A 14,943-nucleotide genomic window follows, 5' to 3' on the forward strand; every position below is an offset into this window, starting at 1 on the left:
AGTCCATATCTCTTGCCCACACAAACTCTGTCCATGTCTACCAGTGCATGATTAGGGACCTTCATATAGACAATGGAAAATGGAGATCTACCTATAGAGCTATGGATTGCATTATTGTATGCAAACTTGGCTTATGCTATGGCAAAATCCCACTGCTTCGGTCTTTCCCTATAGATGCTGCGAATCAAATTACCAAGGGTCCGATTCACTACTTCTTTCTGTCCGTCCGTCTACGGATGGGTTGGGCTGCTGAAATTTAGTGATGAGTCAAATAGCCTCCACAGGATCATCCAAAAGTGACTTAAGAACCTCGTATCTCGATCTGATGTGATGGTCTTAGGTACCCCATGTAAACGGACAATTTCTTTGAAAAATAGCTTGGTTGTCGCTGATGCATCTGTTGTCTTCTTGCATGGGAGGAAGTGAGCCATCTTAGAGAACCTGTCAACCACTACGAAGACGGAGTCCATATTTCTTGGGGTTTTTGGCAAGCCTAGCACGAAACCCATGGACAAGTCTTCCCAAATTGCAGTAGGAACAAGTAGAGGCATGTAGAGACCAGTATTCTCAGTCTGTCCCTTAGTTGTTTGATAGATATAGCATCTACTCACAATAGTAGTCACATCCCTTCTTAATTTTGGCTAGTAGTAATGTTCCTTGACTGCTTCAATTGTCTTGTCTCTTCCAAGGTGTCCTACTAATCCACCCCCATGCAGATCCCTGATGATCTTTTTGCAAAGGGAGGTGCACGGGATGCACAGTTGTTCCCCTTTCATAAGAAACCCATCATGAATGTAAAAATCATCTGCTGGCTGTCGATTCATACATTTTTCCCATACTTGTTGGAAGTCTTCATCCTGGGCGTATAGGTCTTTTAAGCACTCAAAACCCACAATCTCAATACTAAGGGTCTTGATGAGGGCTACACGTCTATTAAGAGCATCAGTCACTGTATTTTGCTGTCTAGCCTTATACATAATTTTGTATGGGAATTTATCAAGGAAAGCAAACCATCTTACATGTATATCACTCCTTAACTGTTTTTGCTTACTGAGATACTTTAGGGCTTGGTGGTCGGTGTAAAGAACAAATTCTTTTGCAATTAAATAATGTTCTCATGTTTTCAATGCTCTAACTACAGCATAGAATTCTTTGTCATAAGTGGACTACTTTCTCCGGGATTCACATAACTTTTCACTAAAGAAGGCAATGGGTTTCTTCTCTTGGGACAATACCCTATGCCAACTCCACTGGCATCACATTCAACTTCAAATAATTTATCAAAACTTGGTAAGGCAAGGACAGGAGTAGTGCATGAGAGAAAAACTCTATTCTTGTTCCTCTCCCCATTGAAATTTTCCCTTTTTCAAACATTCAATGATGGGAGCTACAATACTGCTAAAGTGTTTAATAAATCGCCTGTAGAAAGTTGCTAACCCATGGAAGTGTCTTACATCCGTGACGTTTGATGGGGTCGGTCACTCCCTAATGGCTTTCACTTTTTCTTCATATACCTTAATTCCATCCTTACTTACAATGAATCCTAGGAATAACAAATTATCGCTCATGAAAGTGCATTTCTTTAAATTAGCATATAATTTGTTTTCCCTTAATGCTTTTAATACTTCCTTGATATGTCCAATGTGCTCAATGATAGATTTGCTGTAAATCAAAATGTCATCAAAATATACCACAACAAATTTACCAATAAAGGGATGCAGTACCTAATTCATTAGCCTCATGAAGGTGTTGGGTGCATTGGTTAGTCCAAAGGGCATGACTAACCATTCGAACAGTCCATATCTAGTCTTGAAGGTTGTCTTCCATTCATCTCCAGGACGGATTTTGATCTGATGGTATCCACTCCTGAGATCAATTTTTGAGAATACTACAGCTCCATCAAGCTGATCTAGCATGTCGTCCAGCCTAGGAATGGGGAATTTGTAGCCAATAGTGATTTTATTAATATCCCTACTGTCGACACACATCCTCCAACTTCCATCCTTTTTAGGTGTTAACAATGCTGGTACTGCACAAGGACTCATACTGACTTGAATATGCCCCTTTTTCAACAATTCTTCTACATTTTCCCGTAAAATTTCATTTTCTTTAGGACTCATCCTGTAATGTGGGAGATTAGGGAGACTAGCACCAGGAACAAAATCAATGTGATGTTGTATATCTCGCATGGGTGGGAATTCATTCGGTAACTCATCTGGAACTACATCATGGAACTCATCAAGTAGTCCCTGCACTTCCACTGGAATTTTATTTTCCTCCAGTGTCTCATTCATACTTTCTCCCTTTACTACCAACAAGTGTACCTCACGGGTATCCTTACATTCTTTTACAAATTCAGCATGGTGATGTGTAATAGTAAGGAAATTTTTCTCATCTGTTTTTGGAGCCTTTGGGGAATTCTTTTCAGCCATGGGTAATAGGGTGTAACATACACCCTATTTTTCAAGTTGGTAGATATTCTTCCTACCCATGTGTTTTGCATCTGTATCAAATTGCCAAGGCCTTCCTAACAAAATATGGCAAGCATCCATGTCTACAATATCACAATATACCTCATCAGAGTACTTACCAATGGGGAATGGGACCTTGCAGCATTCCTCCACCCATACGCCGCCGACTTCCTTGATCCACCCAATTGTGTATGGGTTTGGATGTTTTTTAGGAAGCAGTTGCAATTTCTATATGACATCCCTGCAAATATTATTTTCCTGACTGCCACTATCAACAATTAAATCAAATAATTTACCCTGTATAGTACATCTAGTGTGAAACAGTCAGTGTCGTTGAGTGGTATCTTTGCTTCTTTGAGACAGCATTAATTTTCTTACAACACATGTATATTCTTCATGTTCATATGGGCCTTCTTCGTCCTCCCCATCAGGTCCACAATATACTTCCTCTTCAACATCTTCTTCCTCCTCCCTCTCTACCATGTTAATTGCCTTCCTTCTGGGGCAGTCACTGGACCTATGTCCAACTTCATTGCACTTAAAGCATTTAAAAGGAGCAGGTTTTGCATAGGGATTACTAGGTTTAGGAGGGTTGGAAGGGTTACCTCGAGTATTTCCTCCCGGGATGGCCTTACCGGTGTTAGCTGTACTCGCCGGGTGAGAAGATTGAACTCTTGGGGCTGATTTGTTCTTGTCGACAGTTGTTGGTCTGTTGTCGCTTCCACTGTACCAGCAGTAATTATCACCATGGGTCTTCTCTTGGAACACTAATTCAGCTTTTAAAGCTAGGTTCCTTGCTTCCTGCACACTAAGAACCATCTGGATGACAATTTTATCTCTGATAGCCGGTCTCAAACCGCTCGGATAATGGCCTGCTTACTGGTTATCACTTTCAGAAAGCTGATTTCTTTCAACCAATCTTAGAAATTCAGATATATATTCATTGACACTTCTTGAACCTTGCGCACATCGTCGATATGATTCAAATATATATTGCTCATAATCAATGGGTAAAAATCTACCTCTTATTAGCTGTTTCATGCGCCTCCAGGTTCGAACAGGACCTCTTCCTTCTCTGATCCGGGTATCTCTCATCCGTTCCCACCAAATAGATGCACCTCCCTTTAATCGAAAAGCTACTAGTTTCACCCTTCGTTCTTTCGGGATTTCCATGTACTCGAAGAAACGGTCGACCTCTGTGATCCAATCTAGAAGGCCTTCTATATCTAGATCCCCACTAAAAGTAGGAATATCTATCTTAAGTTTGAATTCATCATTATTCCGACGGGGATTGAAATTACCGGGGTTGTGCCAATTTCGGTCATTTCTGTCATCACCGGGAATAACTGGAGCAACACCAAATTCTAGCTCATCATCACTGTCATCGTCAAGAACAGGATGTCAGGGTACGGGATTGACAAGTGGTCTACCATGGTCGTCTCCTTCGATTGGGTACGGGTTCTCCCAGTTCCTTGGAACATCCTCCCGCAACAAAGTTCGCAGTTGTCCAGTGATCTCTGTCAATTGCTGCTCGATGTTACGTGTGGCTGTGCACTGCTCTTCGATTGCTATCCAAACAGCTTGTAACCCCTGATCTCCATCACGGGGTGGGTTGCAACTGCTACCGTCTTGGTTGGCCATTTGACTAGACGAACTCCCTGCTCTTATACCACCTGACGCGGCGTGGAAGCACTAAACCGGGCTGGTTATGCAAGCACCGGGCGAACACAAGCTTCGTAGCAAAGCTAGACGTGAATCTCTAGAGGAGAGAAAAAAGTTGGCAAAAACTTGAATGTGTCCATTAACTGGGAAATAGCAGTATTTATAATACATCTGGAAAATTGTAGAGTAACTAGGAAAGAACAGTTGTAATTGATCTATACATCTAATCTTCTAGCTAGGATCGAAGTCTTCTTTGATGTTGCCTTGATCTCCACCATCCGATCTCCCTGGGTCTATCCATGCATGGGTTATCCTGTCTTCTTGGAATTATCTTGAATCCTGAATTATCTTGAATCTTGGGATTATCCTTATCCTCCATGTGCTTCCTATCTTATGAGTTGTCGCCTAGATGATGAGATGGTCCTCCATCACATCCTCAGCTCCACTGTTTTCCTTGTTAATCCCCGACCAAATGCTGTCAAGATTGCAGCAGATGCAATTGCAAATGAGTGATGATCCAATGGATTAATCTCTATAGAAACAAAACAAGTAAAGGAAGAAATAAACAAATGGACAAATAACTTTCAGTCCATGTCAAGTATCTACTGAATTTTATGTAAATGTTTTTCTTTATAGCTATAAAGATTTCTTATTCTTAATTTTTTTATAGCCAGGATGAACTCCACAGCTCTGGATACTATCCACTCCTCGATATTCATCACAAAATCTGGTGACATAGTAATGGAAATAAGCAAATGGAGTGATAGAACCCATTCTCCATTCCAATCTGCTCAAAATTAGAGGCTCCATTCTCTAAATCACCTTGTTTTTGTTGTACTCTTCTGCTTTGAGAAGGGACAATAATGCTGGTACTCTGCATTCTTCCATTTTTTTCTGCCAAAGATAAATATGTCATAGTAATTGGATCATCCAAGATTTTCCACTGTATAAAGTGAAAGAAAATAATGGAAACATAATACTTAAACACACCTGCTGTTTGTATTCTCATCACCAAAGAAACAAAAGAAATTAGAGAGAGAGAGAAGATTTCCTTACACCATTGAATGCTTTGAAAAAAAACCAATTGAGGTAAGTGATAGATTATCAAGTTGTTCGGAAGTGAGAGACAAAGTACGCCCTACTCTGATTCAAGAGTATCAGAATTCTAAAAATCTGAACCAGAATCCAATATGACAAATAATAACAAAAGAATAGAACAATAGAGAGGGAGATTGAAACAAACTTTGAAAATCCATCAGATGGTATTCGATCGAACAAATTTGAAACAGCTATTGTTCATTATTGAACAGTCATTTGAAGAACCATGGCATTTGCTTCCAAAATTTCTTTTACTTTCAAGCAGAATTTCTATATATGCCTCGGTTTTTTATTTTGGAATTTTTTTATATTTTGACAAAAGGTAAAGCATATTGTATTTATTGTTCAACTATCTCTTAAGTAAAGCTCCGTTAAGACTCCATGTCTCCCAATTCCTCTGGTAATTTCTCAAATTATGCACACTCCTCAAGAAAGAAATATTCAAGAGATTTCAGGAGTCCAATTGAAGACAGTAGCTGTTTTATTGGAGCCATACCTACTTAAAGACTTCAAGAGTCCTATTGAAGATGGTAGATGTTTCATTGCAGTTGAAAGTAAATCGAGCATTTGTAAATACTTCAATTCACCAATGCTGTTTGGAAGATATCCAAGATTAAAACACCGTCGAACAAGTTTGGCAAATGAACAAGTTTCTTGAGGCATCCAATGGATTCACAAACTCCAATCAAATCTGAGAAACCATTAAGAATTAACGTCTCGAGATTAAGAGTCTTTGAGAAGTCAGGGGTCTTTGTTAGATAGACAGAATCACTAAGATCAATGATTTTCCACATTCTCATGGGCTGCAAAACAAAAAATTTAAAAGAGTAAAATAGAATGAAGGAAAGGGCAATTAGCTGTAATAAATATATATAACAAAATGATCAAGAGGAAATGATAATTTAAAGGGAGAATGACCAATCAGCACAGATAAGAATTTTATAGCCCCATAGTACAGGGGGAATGCATCCTGACGGTGAATTGATGCCAAATTCACGGGCAGGATGTGGTTTATAGGGGGAGAGGGCTAGTAGTAGGTGGGGGGGCTGGAATTCAGAATTCTGCATTGGGTGTTTCTGTACTTCTACGTAATATAAATTGTCTTACTTGTATTTCCTTCTTCCAAACTTGTATGAGATGACTCCCTTTCATTTCGACAACAGAGCCATCTTATCTGTTCCGTAAGATACCTATAGCTTCAAGAAATTTTCTCCTTTTTTTGAATTTTTTTATTATTTTTATTCCATGTCATTTTCTAAACTGCCCAATGAGATGCACTTTCCCAATAATAATTTAATATATTACAAAATTAACAATGAAAAATAATTTTTCATAAAAGTTGAAAAATAATTAGAACATAATATTGAAATTAATAATAATTTAATATATTGCAAAATTAACAATGAAATTATGTATTAATAGTATAAATTATAATTATAACGGAATATTGAAATTAATAATAATTAGAACATAACTAGATTCTAAGTTAGTTAAAATAAAGAAGTTAGGTAATAAATTTAAAAAAATATGAAAATTAGAAAAATATTTAGAACATAATATTGAAATTAATAATAATTTAATATTTTACAAAATTAATAATTAAATAACTTTAATAATAAATTAATATTTTTACATAATATTATGAGTTACTAATTTCATTTATATCAATTAATAATTTGACAAAACAACTTTCATAAAAAATAATATTTATTAATATTAATTTTAAAATATTGATATATATTTATTATATAATTATATATTCTAATTTTAATATTTATTGTATTTCAGTAATTATTTATTGTTTTTTGTATAAATATATTTTCAATAATTATGTATGAATTTATTTTTATTTTGTAATTTATCAAAAAAAAATTAATAATTTTGGAGATTAAACTACTATTATCGAAATTTTTAAATTTTGTTTATTGTACTTATTGTATTTTAAAGATTATGCAATAATAGTATATATTATAATTTTAAAGATTATTAAATTCAATAAATAGTTAATATATTACACATTATTTAAGTAGTTAAGTAACTAAATATTTTAAATAACAAAATATTTAACATAATTTGATTTTAAATTAGTTAAAATAAAGAAGTTTTGTAATATAATAAAAAAATATATGAAAATTAGAAAACGATTATAACATAAGATTGAAATTAATAATAATTTAATATTTTACAAAATTAATAATTAAATAAATTCAATAATAATGTAATATTTTTACATAATATTGAAAGTAACTAATTTCACTTATATCAATTAATAATTCAAGAAAATAACTTTCATAAAAAATTAATACTTATTAATAATAATTTTAAACTCTTGATATATGTTTATTATATAATTATATATTCTGCATTTCAGTAATTATTTATTGTTTTTTCATAAATATATTTTCAATAATTATGTATAAATTTATTTTTGTTTTGTTATTTATCGAAAATTTTCAATAATTATTGGAGATTAAACTACTATTATTGAAAATTTTAAATTTCGATTATTGTACTTATTGTATTTTTTATATAACTTATAGATCAATATTTATCAGAGATTATACTATTATTTGAAATTATGCTATTTATTTACTAATTTAATATATTTTTAGTACTTATCATGTTTTTGCAATTATTGTATTTTTCATTATCAATATATTTTTTCAATAATTGTGTATTTTTTCTATAAATTTTCAACAACTATTGAAGATTAAAATATTGCATTTTATCAAATGAGACTATTAATTTATCTGAAATTATGAGTGTTTATGAGTTGGTTCGGTTCGGTTTTAGGTTGTTTTTCCAACCAAATTGACCTGATCAGTTGAAATTGATTGACCATTTATGAAAACCGAGCTACTCAAGTTGTACCAGTTCGGGTCGATTATTTGGTTTGGTCAGTTGGTTCAAAAGATTTAAGCTTGAAAATTAAATTTTAATTTTAAAAATTATAGTGTAATTGTTAAATATTAAATTTAAAAATTAAATTTATGATATAAAACATTTTAGACTAAGAAGTATGGGAAATTTCCCACTTTTTCATATTAGAAATTATATTTAAAATATAAAATATTAATATATATCAATGGTCAATACATCTGATTTTGGTCGATTTACAAATGGCCAAAGCGAAATTGATCCAGTATGGCCAGGTCATGTTGATCGGGTTGGTCGGTTTCATCAATTTAATGAATAAAACTAACTAAAATTAATTATTATTATTTTGTATTATAAAAATTTATTAAAAGTAGTATATAAAATATGAATAATTATTAATTATTTAAAAATTTTGAAAATATAAGATAGTTGTATACTCTTATGTGTTTCTATTAGGGTCATTTAGTATAATACACCGTAGAGTTTTGCATATTTACTTAAACCTACCTTATAGTTTTCATTTTAGTAAAATATGTCATATATTTTACAACTTATTTAATTAATCAACCTTTCACTGAGGAGTGTTTCTTTTTTTGCCATTAGGGCCATGGTTTTTTATTCCAAAAATACCCTTATCACTTCTCTGTACAGAAAACAAAATTGACCAAATATAGCTAATAGAGAGGTTGCTCGTGTCTTATTAGGGAAAAAATGGTATTTAGTTTTATTTTCTTTTGATAAAATTTATTTAAATGAACATTAGGGTCGACACTGTCATTTTCCACTGTCATCTAATAGAAGATTGATTAAATCAATAGAAAATTATAAGTAGTGTTTTAGTAAATTACAAACTATAGGTTAAATTTCAGTAACTCGATGGAACTATAAGGGGTGCTTTAGTAAATGACCCTTTCTATTATTTAGCTTTCACTTAACAAATCCGATGCATCGCACCAATCCCCGCTAGTAAGGATTATATTTTTAAGTTTGAGCAATCTAAGATTGGACATTCTCTTAAATGCTTTATATCAACAGTTCTCCAAGGCACATTTGCTACAAAATACAATAAATAAAAGATAAATAAATAAATAAGTATAGGCTTAGGCCATGGGCAGAGCCAAGGGTGTCACCGGATCGGTTTTGGGTTGGATTTTGTCTAAATCAAAATCAATTTGGGTGTATTGGGCAAGCCAATAAAATGAATTGAATTGGACCAGTCTAGACTTAATAGTTGAAAGTATTTATTGGATTGGACTCCATCTGGCCCATCCTTAATGAATTTATGTTGGATTGGGTTGGATTAAATCAATATCCAGTCCATTAATAAAAGATATGAATATGGATGTCAGTGGACCAAATTTGGATTGGAACTGATCTAAATTAAAGCCAATTTCAATAGATTCGATGGTTCAAACATTGAATTGGATCGGTCCAAAATGTTCCAAAATATTCTAATTGATTAAGGAAATTCTCTTACTATTCACTAGATGAATCACGTGAATAAGGATGAGGCGGATATGTGAGGCCAACGTGACAAGGTACATAATATTAGCATTGTTATCTTGGCAGGATGATATTCATATACAGAGTTGGATGTCCATCCATATACTAGAAATAACCTGTTGGATTGGGTCAAACATACTTTATATAATGTACAGATATATGTGTATGTGTGTTGTACTTAGCATAACATAATATATTATACATAATATGCATTTATATATTTTATTATAACATTTATGTATATGTACATGCATATATATAACAGTATGCATTATATATGTATATATCATGCATATATTTAAGTAAATGGTAAAAATACAAATCAACATTTTACAATCAAAGTTAACATTTATGACTTGCACCAAAACAAGCCAACTATTGGCTTTATAATAGTATAGATATATGCATAGTTTAGGTTAGGTCAGGCTGAAAACGATCACCCAATGAATATAGGTCATAGGCCCACTGGATTTCATCATCTAATCAGCCTAAAACAACTAATTATGGATATGGTAAAGTATCATATCTTTGTGTCAATTTGCTGCTTCGCTTTGAGTCCAGATCATTTGTCCACACAAACGCTGTTCACGTCTACCCACATAAACTATGATTTTTCAGATTATTCAAATTAAATGTGATACAAATAATAGAAATTTAACATTAAAAAATAAAATGTATTTTCAATATTTCAATAACTAAATATCTTCAATAAAAAATATTAAAATAACTAAATTATTACATAGAAAATACTTAATTAATTAAATATTTTAATAAATAATTATCTACAATTCAAATAATCAGTATATTTAAATATTTTATATATTATTTATATATTTAAATAACTATATATTTTAAATAATAAAACATTTAACAAAACTATACCTTAAATAGTTAAAGTAAAGAAATTATGCAGTGAAAAAAAATCATAACATAATATTCAAATAAATATTAATTTAATATTTTCACAAAATTAATAATGAAATTACACAATAATAATATAAACTTTAAAATAATTATTAAAAAGCACAAAAAAATAATTGTAATAGTTTTAATAATATTCATATTATTAATAGTTTTATATTTTTACAAGCTTCATCATGAAATTATGTACTAACAATATAAATTAAGATTTTATAGATTATTCAAATAATAAATAATTAACACTAAAAAATAAAATATTATTCGAACATTTCAATAACAAAATATCTTAAATAATAAAATATTAAATATAGAAAAATAATTACAACGAAAAATGTTTAATTATTTAAATATTCCGATAACCAAATATTAAATTGAAATAACGAGTACTTTTAAATAGTTAAAATAACGAAGTTTTGCAATAAAGTGAAAAATCTTAAAATAAGAATATTATAACATAATATTCAAATTAATAATAATTTAAAATTTTTACAAAATTAATAATGAAGTTATGTAATACAAAAAGTAGTTATAATATATTTAATAATATTTAGTAAAAACACAAAAAGTAGTTATAATATATTTAATAATATTTCATATTATTAATATTTTTAACTTTTTACACAATTCATCACAAATTATTTGCTGACAATAAAAATATTATTTAAATAAAAATATTATTTAAATATATCAATAACTGAATATATTAGATTCAAATAATGAGTATTTTTAAATATTTTATAGATTATATATATATTTAAATAACGGAATATTTAGATAATGAAATATTTAACATAACTATATTTTAAATACTTAAATAACGAAATTATGCAAAAAATTAAGAAATTAAAATTAAAAAATCATAACAAAATATTAAAATTAATAGTAATTTAAGATTTTTATAAAATTAATAATGAAATTATGTAATAATAAAATAAAATATAATTTTATAGATTATTAAATTCAATTAATGATTAAAATTATAAAATTTAAATTATGATATTATTTAAATAGCTAAGTAATATTTTAAATACCCAATGTCACTTATATCAATTAATAGTTCTAGAAAAATAACTTTCAAAAAATAATATTCATTAATAATGATTTTAAAATCTTTAAAATTTCACTTGTATTTTCAGAAATTATTTATAGCATTTTTATAAACATATTTTCAATAATTACGTATAAATCTGTATTTTTCTTGTTACTTAATAGAAATTTTTTAATAATGATTGGATATTAAACTACTTTTATTTAACATTTTAAATTTAATTTATTATACATAATGTATTTATTGTATTTTTGAGATTACAATATTTGTTGACTAAATTATTATATTTTTTAGTATTTTTAATATTTTTGTAATTATTGTAAATATTTTATTTTTACTTTTTATTTAGTTTATTTTCATTATCAATATATTGTCAATTATTTTGCATTTTAGCTCTAAATTTTTAATAATTATTGAAGATTATACCACTTTTGTTTATTAGAGATTAAAATATTAATTTAAATCAAATAAGGAGTATTGATCACGACCTAGTTTAGTTCGGTTGTAGGCTATTTGGCCAACCAAATTGACATGGTCATGTTAGGGAGTTGGTTACCCAAAATTTATTGACCATTAGTGAAAACCAAATAAATTGGTTTGTATTGGTTTGGGTTGATTTTTGGTTTGTTCATGGTTTAAAACATTACATTGAAAATTTAATTTTAAATTTTAAAAATTACATGAATATTATTAAAAAATAAGTTAATGATATAAAATATTTAAGACTAAGAAATGTGCAAATTTCCCCACTTTTTTGTATTAAAAAATTATATTTAAAATATATATAAAATATATATATATATATATCTTTGGTTGGATTATTCGATTTTGGTCAATATACAAACAGCCACAACAAAACTGATCCCAATTTCAATCGAAAATATTAGAAACTGAGCAATTCAAGTCAAGTTGGTGGTTTCACTAGTTTGATGAACAAGCTTAGTTGGAATAAATTATTGTTATTTTTGTATTGTAAAAAGTTATTAAAAGTATTATAAAATATAAATTATTAATCGTTATTGAAAAAATTAGAAATATAAAACAATTGTATACTCTTATGTATTTTATTGTTTATCTTTCCTTAACAAATCCCATGCATCACATAGGTCTCCGCTAGTATATATATTAAAACAAAGCGATCAAGAGATTTTCTCCTTTTTTTAATTTTTTTTATTTTTTATTCCATGTAATTTTTAAAGAACCAATGAAATGCTCGCATAGGTCTTTCTCTCTCTCTCTCTCTCTCTCTCTCTCTCTCTTACCCATAAGTTCCCAACAATCTCCTCTTCTACAATTTATCCTAAATTACTTCCCCCACTTTCATCTAAATCATCTCCAATTCCTATTTATATCCTAACTTATCTTTAATTTACTAGAGCATTTCTCTCCAAATTGTCTCTAATTCCTATTTATCCTCTATGCTATTTTTATCTATATCTATCTAAATAAAGTTTAAATTATAAAATTTTCTCCAAATTATCTCTAATAAACTTTAAAATAATTATTAAAAAATAATTATAATAGATTTCATAATATTCATATTATTAATACTTTTATATTTCTACATAATTCATCACAAAATTCTGTACTAAACAATTATTTCAATATTTTAATAACTAAATATCTTAAATTCAAATAATGAGTATTCCTAAATATTTTATATATTATTTAAATATTTAAATAACAAAATATTTAATGTAACTATATTTTAAATTATTAAAATAACGAAATTATCAATAAAATAAAAAAAAATCTTAAGATAAAAAATCACAACATAATATTCAATATAATAATAATTTAATATTTTCACAAAATTAATAATTAAATTATGTAATAATAGTATAAACTTTAAATTAAAAACACAAAAATAATTATAATAGATTTAATAGTATCGTATTATTAGTAGTTTTAAATTTTTACAAAATTCATCATGAAATTATGTACTAACAATATAAATTATGATTGTCTAGATTATTCAAATTAAATGCTACTCAAATAATGGAAACTTAACATTAAAAAATAAAATATTATTTAAATATGACAGTAACTAAATATCTTAAATAATAAAATACTAAAATATCTTAATAATTACATAAAAGATATTTAATTATTTGAATATTTCAATAACTAAATTTCTTAAATTCAAATAATAAGTATTTTAAAAATTTTATATAAATATTTAAATAACCAATTATCTTAAAATAAAATAAAAAATCATAAAATAGAAAGAATAAAACATAATATTCAAATTAATATTAATTTAGTATTTTTAAAAAAGTAATAATGAGATTATGTAATAATAGAATAAATTATAATTTTATAGATTGTTAAATTCAATAAATAATTAAAGTTATAGAATTTAAATAAGGGTATTATTTAAATAAATAAGCAACATTTTAAATAACCAATTTCACTTACATGACTTAATAATTCTTGTAAAATAACATTCAAAAAATAATATTAATTAATCTATATATATTTTAATTCCATGTCATTTTTGAAACAACCAATGAAGTGCACTTTCCTAGTAACCTATTAATAATTTCTTCTCCTAAAATTTCTCCTAAACTACCTCCCCCACTTTCTCCAAAATTATCTCTAATTTAGTAGAGAGTTTCTCACCTAAATTATCTCTAATTCCAATTTATCCTCACCGCCCCCAACTTTTTATCTATATTTATCTAAAGAATTTGGATTAAAAAATTTAAGAATTATTTAAATATTCTAACATAATTATATAATAACTATAAAATATTTATTAAAAATATAAAAATACTTTTATATTTTACAAATATATCACAAAATTATGTACTAACAATTTAAATTGTTTTTCCAAATTACTAATTTAAATGTTTTTCAAATATTTGATAACATGTAATAACTTTAAATAAATAAAATTCAAATTTCAAAAATTTAAATATTTTATAGATTATTTATATATTTAAATAATTAAATATTTATCATAATTACATTTTAAATAGTTAATATAACGAAATTATATAATAATTTAAAAAATTCTTCAAAGTAGAAATATAATTATAACATAATATTGACATTAAGAATAATTTAATATATTACAAAATTAATAATGACATTATGTAATAATAATATAAATTATGATTTTATGGATAATTCAATTCAATTAAAAGTAATATTTAAAACTTAAATATTTTACATATTATTTAAGTATTTAAATAAGTAATTTTTTATAGGACAAAATATTTAACATGACTAGATTATTAATAGTTAAAATAAAGAAATTATGTAATAAATTAAAAAATCTGAAAAATAGAAAAATAATTATAACATAATATTGATATTTATAATAATTTAATATTTTTACATATTATTGTAAATAACAAA

The 14,943-nt window shown here is 27.8% G+C and overlaps 1 long non-coding RNA gene across 1 annotated transcript; it reads right to left on the bottom strand.

The window, feature by feature from the left end:
- Positions 1 to 4,248: 4,248 nt before the first annotated feature.
- Positions 4,249 to 6,034, bottom strand: LOC148844294 (uncharacterized). Its single transcript, XR_016103770.1, has 3 exons — positions 5,728 to 6,034; positions 4,956 to 5,027; positions 4,249 to 4,608 (listed from the first exon to the last, which is right to left on the bottom strand). It is a non-coding gene; the product is annotated as an uncharacterized LOC148844294 (long non-coding RNA).
- Positions 6,035 to 14,943: the final 8,909 nt, after the last annotated feature.

The sequence above is a fragment of the Nelumbo lutea genome, chromosome 8 (genome assembly GCF_056320005.1).
Source record: "Nelumbo lutea isolate HS-2025 chromosome 8, American lotus-T2T, whole genome shotgun sequence".
Lineage (NCBI taxonomy): Eukaryota > Viridiplantae > Streptophyta > Magnoliopsida > Proteales > Nelumbonaceae > Nelumbo > Nelumbo lutea.